At 38.8% G+C, this 9,122-nt stretch overlaps 1 long non-coding RNA gene across 1 annotated transcript; it reads right to left on the minus strand.

Moving 5' to 3' along the window:
- Nucleotides 1-468: 468 nt before the first annotated feature.
- LOC136244524 (uncharacterized) lies at nucleotides 469-1,462 on the minus strand. Its single transcript, XR_010695378.1, has 2 exons — nucleotides 738-1,462; nucleotides 469-682 (listed from the first exon to the last, which is right to left on the minus strand). It is a non-coding gene; the product is annotated as an uncharacterized lncRNA (long non-coding RNA).
- Between the last annotated feature and the right edge of the window lie 7,660 nt (nucleotides 1,463-9,122).

Below are 9,122 nucleotides of genomic sequence, written 5' to 3' on the forward strand. Positions count from 1 at the left end.
AAATTTCTGTAGTTTAAATTTACTCATGGAGGTTGAATTGACCCATTTGAACTTACTGTGTAGTGTTCTTTTGCAAAAACTGTCTCTATATATCATCATATGTAGGTGCTAGTAAATTACTATAATGGTACTCCATCTCCCAGTACGATTCCTTAATTCACATTTTTGGCAGTTAAAATTTTTCATAGCATAAAGCACAAGTATTTTTTGCCCTCAAAAATGGCATCTTGTTGTGCATACGTGACTTTAGAGTGCCATGCACATCTTAGATCACACTATTTTATGAGAGATTGGGTGTCTTAGACCCCTTGCTGAACATGACAATTTTACAATAAGGACACCTGCAACACTCGATAACAGTCCCAAAAAGTATCCCCATTAACATGTAACTTGGAAAATCAGAACACCTTGAAAAACAGGACAAATTTGGTTGGTCCCAAGGTGTCCTTAATAACAGGTTTCACTGTATAACATAGTCTGCATGCCACAATAGCCATTGCTCATGTGAAATTAGCTGCAGCCTCGTGACATACATAAATTGCTATTGATGTTGTACATACACAGGAACAGTATCACTGTCATCAGATTTTTTCTCATGATCTAGTTTATTAAAGTAGTCTGTTAATGGGTAAACCCAATCACCTCCAGGCTTTGGATTTGTGTAACATTTTCTCCAATCGATCTGTAATTTATCATTTATGACATACACACACATGTGCATGGATGCTGTGTTATACCATGGAAACTCTTTTCCAGCTTCGATAAATTGAGTATTGTCACAGAATTCTTTCACAGTTGTCTGATATTCAGCGGCTTCCTCCATTGAGGTTTTTAAAACTTCAGCTAAGCTATCAGTCTGTAAATTCTTGAGTAGTTCAATCCAAGTTAATAGACAATATGCATGCTATATTATTCGAAAGAAAAATGATCAATTACAGTAGTGCGGCGACGCTTTCCAAAAAAAGTTGACGGTGAACGACTACCGAAATTTTGTGAAAATCCCATACATAAGTATGGGTAGCTAATGCGGCTCAGACTATAACTCACCACTAATGCTACAGGCAGGCTTTCTCTCGCCAGGTGTGTTACCTCCTAGATAGAAGAAATCACCTCTCCGTAAGAAACGCTGATAACTTCGCTAGGACTATAACTCACCACTAATGCTACGGGAAACCTTTCGCTCGCCAGTTATACTATCTCCTGGGTAGAAGAAGTCACCGCTCTGTAAGAATCGCTGATACTGCCACGCTATGAATCAATTCGCACTTAATTCACCGTCAAAAGATCACGTGCTTATTAGAATGTTTTCGGTATGCATATTGTCTATTGCTTCTTTTGCATACCAGCTGTTTCTCCGAGGGGTCCGTCACTGGCAGGAATATCGTCGAACATCAGAACTGAAATATGGAATATGGAATATATTCAAATCATATTTCCGTATATGTACGTGTATTTTCGTATATTGTTCTTATCACATGATATAAGATTACGTCATTTAATTATCTGCGGCGGGCGTCAATTATATCAAACTTGTTCTCCTCGCTTATTCTCAAGGTTATTCCACTGCTTGATGGTTCGTGGAAAGTAGCTGTAGCTCTGTTGGTAAGCAGTTGTTATGGCTGGAGGGGTTATACTTACATTCGTCTTGACCAGCTCAGTTACTGATTGAGTCTATATAAAATGGCCCGCTCCATTGCAACATGCCAGCTAACCATCATAGCTCGTACTGCGTAATCCTCAGCGTAATTGTCCCAACTGTGTGAAAAGCACTTCATTTGATATGAACCCGAGGGGTCAGCAACAAGCTGAAAATCTCGTAGGAGCTGCCGAAAATCTGAACGAAAATCTTAAAATCTTCACCTATTTTTTCCGTATTTTATCCGTAAATGTTTGTTTACTATGTATCACGTGATGTTTAATCGTGGTGACATGTGCGGGACCACGTGTTTCACCTCATGCTGATCTCGTTATCGAGTTCATTCCGGAGTTCATTCCGGAGTTCATTAGCTATCAACGGGGCTATCAATTTCCCTTAAGATCGGGGTTAAGATGGATATAAATTCAACATCGTCAAGCTTCCCTTCTGAACACGAGGAGGAGCGTGATATCAGCAGTAAGCCAATTAGCACCTCGATTAGCACCCCAGGACCCACTACTACTCAGCGTGGAGCTGCAGTCAGTGAAGCCGGGCCGAATGAAGCAACAATCCAATCAGGACTAGTAACTGAACAAAGGTGAGTACGCATGCCATCACTGAGTCGAGCATGCCGCTGTCTTGACTGCGAGGTTGCAACTCAATTATCCGCGGAATTATCTGTTTGTAGCTCATCAATTATTCAGTTGAATCCGAGGTTGAATCAAGTCCTGACTCAAAAATGTACTGCAAGTTCGAATAGAGATCACTTGGAACCCCATGAAGCCCCATGTGAAGCTGAATTAAATTCGGAAGCTAATGAATCTTTATCTCAAAAGTAAGAGCACAATAGCTAATTTCAAGCTGTAATAATTACATTTTTTGTTGGTTAGACATCAACAAACTAGTAAGCTTTCAACGAACTCCATTTCCTCCAAGATTTCTCATCAAAGACCAAGTGACTCGCAAAGTGAAGTACCTGATTATGATACACTTGATGACTCGTCCTCCGACTCGTCAGATGAGGTGCAGAGAAATAAAATGAATTTAAGAGTGATGAGACTAATGAAACAGAAGCTTCCACCATACATCGTAAACTGTGTTGTGTCAGCAGGGTTTGATGAAATAGAAGTTCTCTCTTCAATGGATACTAGTGAAAACCCAGGTAATTCTATTGAGAAGATTGAGAAATACATAGAGCGAAAATTTGCTTCCTCTCCAAACCATAATCCATATTCTTCTAGTCCATTTGAATTTTCACCTGGGCACAGAATCAGGCTTTGCCATTTTATCAGAGAAGTGAAAACATTATGCCGAAATAAGAGTGATGTCAACGTTTACTCAAAAAGAAAAATGGATTCCCAGTTTGCTAAGGTAAACAAGAAAAGGAAAATAACAGAAAAGCAGACTACTTCTGATGACTCAACTGTTACAGTTCCTACACTTGTTGATGTTTCTAAGCAGGTGAGGCATAATTTATGCACATGGACAAAAAGACAAGAAAAGAGCTACTTGTGGGAAATGCAAGAAGGTGAACATTATTCACTGCATATTGTACCAAAAGGTTGCCCTGGAGATTTTGAAGTATCTATTAGGTGTCTCAATTGTGGAAATTCCATTTTGCTGCAAAAAACCTATCAGTCATTTTCCAATTCCAATTTTTACCGGCATGTCGATTCGTGCATGGATAAAAATAAAGACGAAAGCGAGAAAAAGGATAAGAAAAAGTTCAGTCAAACTTCCTTAGGGGGCTATTTTACAGAGTCTTCAGCTAGCGATGGCAATGGTTCTTCTAGCAGTAGAGTAAGCACACATTCAAGTAATGCTGATAATAGCTTAATTGATTTGACAGCTGTAAGTGCCTTGAAAAATAATTATTCTCAAGCTTTAGCCAGCAGTGATCAATCAGAGAACCAGGTTTTTTAGGTAGCCCCTCTTTCCATACGGAAAGAGGGGCTGAAAAAAAACCACGCCCCCCAGAATGGTCATGGTCTTCTAGAAAGAAAAGGCATCTTGAAGCAGCTGCTTCTGATCCATCACAATCTCTTATAACAGGTTACTGGAAAATCATGAGTACCATAGAGCAATTAGAGCACAAAAATGACACACTGACTGCATTGCTACAACAGGTACGATCTTCGGAGACAACTCTTTATGTGAATTCAGCTAACACAATATCATTTTCCAATATCTTACAAGAATTGATAAAGAATGCAGAGCGCAATCATTATAAATATCCCACACATCGAAGGCATTCAGAAATTATGAGAAAGATTGCAACTGCACTGTTTCTTTTTGCTGGACCTTTGTCATATGAATTTATTCATCAAAACATTCCACAGGCATTACCATGTGTTCGAACTATTCAAACTGCCATTTATTCTGAGTACCAAGTTATTGATGAAGGCTTATTTAGATTTGATCAACTGAAGGAGCACATTGACCGCTACAAAGCACCCCTATTTGTTTCAATAGGTGAAGATGCAACAAGAGTGGTAGGACGAGTGGAATATGACTGCGCAACTGACAGATGTGTAGGATTTGTGCTACCACTGAATAGTGATGGTTTGCCAGTAATAGATGCTTTTGTGGCAGTGTCATTTCCTGCTATGGAAAACATGTTTCGCAAAGTTTCAGTGGCAAAATATGCTTATGTCTATATGGCACAACCATTGTGGCAAAATGTGCCACCATTTTGCCTAGTGTGCTTTGGTACTGATAATAAGTTTTGTGCAGAAGATCTGCTGCCAAGGTGGACATACATCACAAATGAATGTTCCAAGCGTGGCATTACGGTATTAAGCTTTGGGGCTGATGGTGATAGCAGGTTAATGAAATGTATGAAGATATCCTCCTCGTTTGTACCATCATCTCATTCACTGCCAACCAATAACTTATCTTCAACTATACCCACCGCCTGGGAGAATTGGTTTCATATTCAGCCAATAAATATAGCATTCGTTCAAGACACTGTCCACCTTGCTGTCAAGTTGAAGAGCCGTTTACTGAAGCCAAATATTGCTTTACGGATGGGAGATTATACAGCAACGGGAAGTCACCTACAAGCCTTGACAAGAAAATTCCAGAAAGATCAGCATGGATTGCGATTGAGAGACATTAATCATAAAGATAAGCAGAACTTTCAGGCTGTTATAAACATTACAACAGCTTGACATTTGTTGTCTGAGGTACCACAGAGTGATGCCACAAAATGCTACATTGAGCTTATGAGATGTGCCACAAATAGCTTTTTAGATCAGCAGCTGGGCCCACTTGAACGAATCGAAGATCTGTGGTATGTTGTATTTTTTATGAGATATTGGCGAAAGTGGTTGATATTAAATAAATCATTTACTCTTCGAGATAATTTTATTACATCAAATGCATATATGTGCATCGAGCTGAATGCTCATGCATTGATTGTGTTCCTGATTACCATTCGAGATCATGTCAATAACAGCAAATGTTTTTTACCTTGGCTTCTTGGATCACAATCCTGTGAAGCTACTTTCAGAGCTGCAAGAAGTATGAGTAGCATATTTTCAACGATGATCAATTTCGGTATGCTCGGATTGCTACGAAGGTTACATCGTTTGCATATTCAGTTAGCCCTTCAGGCTAATTCAGATAAAGAAATAATCTTCCCAAGAGTGATTAAGCAACAACGTAAAGCTCAAAGGCTCTCTCATAGTCTTGATTTCACCAATGATGAAATAGATAAAGCAATCGGCAAGGCCAAGGACAAAGCAAAATTAATGGTTGAAAAGCTGGGCATGGCTGAGCTGTTTGAGAAGCATACTTTGTGGGGGTCCGATAAAACTATTGTTGGAATAGATGGTGGCAAGGAAAATTTTTTGTGCAGTGTTGATGATGATGGTGATGATAGCGATACTGAAAATGACGATGTTAATGACAACAGAGCAGAAGAGGAGACTGTTGATGACTCTACTAGTGAGGAGTCTATACACATATCAGATGATATAGGAGCATGTATTGAAAGTGGGTGTATTGATAGCACCCTTCAGGAAAGGCTTGAGCAGAAGAAGAAAAGATTAGCATTTCAGCGCCTGCCTTCTTCAACAATACCAATGTATCAATGTGTTGAAGTACAGAATGACAATCAAAAGAAATCTGTGCATGCAGGTCAGAGCAAGTTTAATCCTTTTGTTGAAGTACTGACTCATAATCACAAATCTGTTTTAATTCGAAAAACTACTGCCCTTTGGTTGCTCCAAGAAGGGGAGCGACTATCCCCTGATAGAATATTCAGAGTTAGAAGTAAGCAACCTTATTCAGAGAGTTTACCTGGAACTAAAATGGTTGAGCCTTTTGTTATAGGTGATAATGATGTTACCAAAACTCTGGATGTAGTTGTCATAGACCATGAAGGTGAAGATGAAGATAGCAATGTCTCAAATGCGTGGCTCAAAATCAAAGGAATGTGTCTGTACAATTCTGACAGAAGAATACTTGCAGATGGCAAATGGCTCTATGGAACACAATTAAGTGCAATGCAGTTTTTTCTGAAAGAGCAGTTTCCGCTAGTCAATGGATTAGAGGACACTGCTTTAGTCTTGAAAAAAAGCAATAAAATTTTACCAGGAAGTGTTCAGGTCTTACATGTGAATGGCAACCATTGGGTTACGGTTTCCACACTTGACTCCAGTGTTGATGTCACCATTTATGATTCCCTACATTTCACCATCTCTGAGGACACTAAAGCTCAGCTAGCCAAACTGCTGAAATCACAAAAGAAAACCATCACTGTCAAATTTGCTAGTACAAACAAGCAGGCTGGTACTGATGACTGCGGATTATTTGCAGCTGCTTACTCCACATCTCTGGTTTATGGGCAGGATCCAAGCTGCTATGTTTATAACCAAGGAGTGATGAGAAAACACCTAATCAAATGCTTTGACGAACGAATGGTTCAACCCTTTCCAGTTATTAGAGCAAGAAGAGCTGGAAGTTCTATAGTCTCATCAACATCAGTGTTTATTGTTATTGCAGATGTGTAGATGATGGAGCTCCTATGGTACGCTGTGACAATGAAGAATGTAAAGAGTGGTTTCATTTTAACTGTATCAATACTCAAGTTCAGAAAGGGAAGAAGTGGTACTGTAAGAGTTGTCAAAATTGATCGATGGGGTATTTATATAGCTATGTACACTAATTTCTATCAACAAGACTGTATTTTTGAACTATATGCAGAGGCTATGTAGCCTCAAGTTTTATTAATGATCACATCACTTATTCATTTGTTATTTTATTTAACCTCATGGTCACAGTAATCGGCATAGCCGTTCTTATCGGAGTAGTAATGTTATTAAAACAGCTATTATGCATTAATGTTAATCCATGCACAAGTTAAAAATTGTGCTGAATAGCTAGCTACAATCACCTCTAGCTCTATACATAGCTCTACTTAGAGTTAATATTTATACAGTGGCATGCAAATAGCTATAATAATTATACAACTCAATAGCACAGAATAAGCACGAAGATTTAATTATTACTTAAAGAGAGAATAAACGTCTTAATGATTAAGACAAAATATACATTACAAGCATACAGGGGCCTAGACACAGGGGTACCATGTGTTGATGGATCAGTACAGGAGCCCTGGCAAGACTTACATTAACTAAAAGTAAATTAAATTACAATACACCAAAAAAAAAATCTATATCTACTTATACGTAATACTTAAAATTTACCTAAGGTGGTCTAAAAGATCCCAGCCCGGGGAGGCTCTAGAATTAAAAATTCTGTAAGAACAGGACACAGCAATGCGAGCTGCCTGCTCAAACAAGGATCTTACGGTTTTCTTTGGCACTTCACAAGCAGTAATAGTCGGCACCAAACCATCGAAGCAGTCTCGGTCTCGCCGGGTCCGCGGACACAGTCGCGGTCCTCCATGGCTTTTCTCGCGGCTTTGGATGTATATAGCTACAGTAGATAGTTAATGATCATTCCAAGCATCATAGTTCACTAGCTGGCTTTGTAGTTAGCGTCGGTGAGCTACAACCAGCTGTACAGCTCAGCTTCAGTTTTCATCATAAGGCCACTCCAAGTCATACCTTAGTTTCTGGTCACTCCCTAGCCAACAAAAGGATGCGGGCGGGCGGATGATCAGGACTTCAGGACTATTATAGACTCTTACATATACACCAGTAATACTGTAATGTTATTAATTTTGCTCAATTTACCCATTTCATATTGAGTTTACAACCAAGCTTAACCAACATTCTTATAGCATAAGTATAGTTAATTATGCTTCTGCAAAGTGCACCAGGAAGATTGTTGATGGCTAGCTACACTGCTGAGCACAACAATGTGTAGCTAACACTAAGGAAAGGTCTGCTCATGTAGCTACTTTTGCTTTACAAATGAAATGTTTCATTAGCTATGTCAGGAAATTATTATTTATTAGCTAACTAATAATAATCCAAAACTATATTAACACACCAGAAACTCTTTCAAATGTGAAGTCTTAGTCAACTATATATGCATGTGTTTCCAGCCTTCTATACAGTAAACCTTCAGTAAAGTAGCTGTCAAAGTTTTGAGTTGAGTTGTTGAGTGCTCCAGGCTAGTGTTTTTCAGTGATCATGTGGGAAAGCTAAGTTAATGTTTTAACTAAGGGATGCCATGCACTTGTTAATTTAGGACCATACTTGCAATTATTTAATCATGGAAAAGTTGAAGTTTGAGCTCACCAAATGTTACCAGATTTCTAGTCAGTATATCAGTGATCAGTGATAAGGAAGTCCAAGTTTAGATCCACTAGAAGAGTTACTAGATTAATCATTAGAGGACCACATCTGAATTGTTAGGAAAGTTTAAGCTATAGTATATCTGATCATTAGGCTACACTGTTAAAAATGAAGTGCTATGATAGCACCTAAAAATGCTATGGTAGCACCAAAAGTGCTAAATTTTGACTGCTCCGGTCAAAAAATAGCACCTAGAGGTGCTACCATAGCACTTCATTTTTAACAGTGTAGTGATCAATGCTACATACATATTGTACTGAAGTTACTTACTGGCAACAGAAGCATTACTAATAGCTATATAGCTAATCAAGGAGAAGTCAAAAACGTTATAGTAGTATCTAGTATTAAAGTTAAGGGTAGTGTGACTGCTCTATTAGAGTATCTCGATCTTTTGCAGTGTTTAAAAATCACTGTCCTTGGTCACGTACACTTAAACGCCTGTAATATTAATAATAGTCCTCATAAACTGGGGTTCCAGTTTTCCATGCGGGCGGGTGACCAGAAACTAAGGTTTGACTTGGTGTGGCCTAACCGTTGATCACTAGGCTGAGTATACTGAATAGCTTCTCTCGCCTCCTGGACCTCGCCCTGTGACATTAAACAAATATTTAACAATATTGAACGAGATCTTACATACAAGGAGACTTACTGAACATCGCCTCACGCTGAAACAACGAAAAAATCTCGAGAGAAAATCTTAGAAAATCTCCACAAAA

Source organism: Dysidea avara, chromosome 14 (assembly GCF_963678975.1).
Source record: "Dysidea avara chromosome 14, odDysAvar1.4, whole genome shotgun sequence".
NCBI classification, from domain to species: domain Eukaryota; kingdom Metazoa; phylum Porifera; class Demospongiae; order Dictyoceratida; family Dysideidae; genus Dysidea; species Dysidea avara.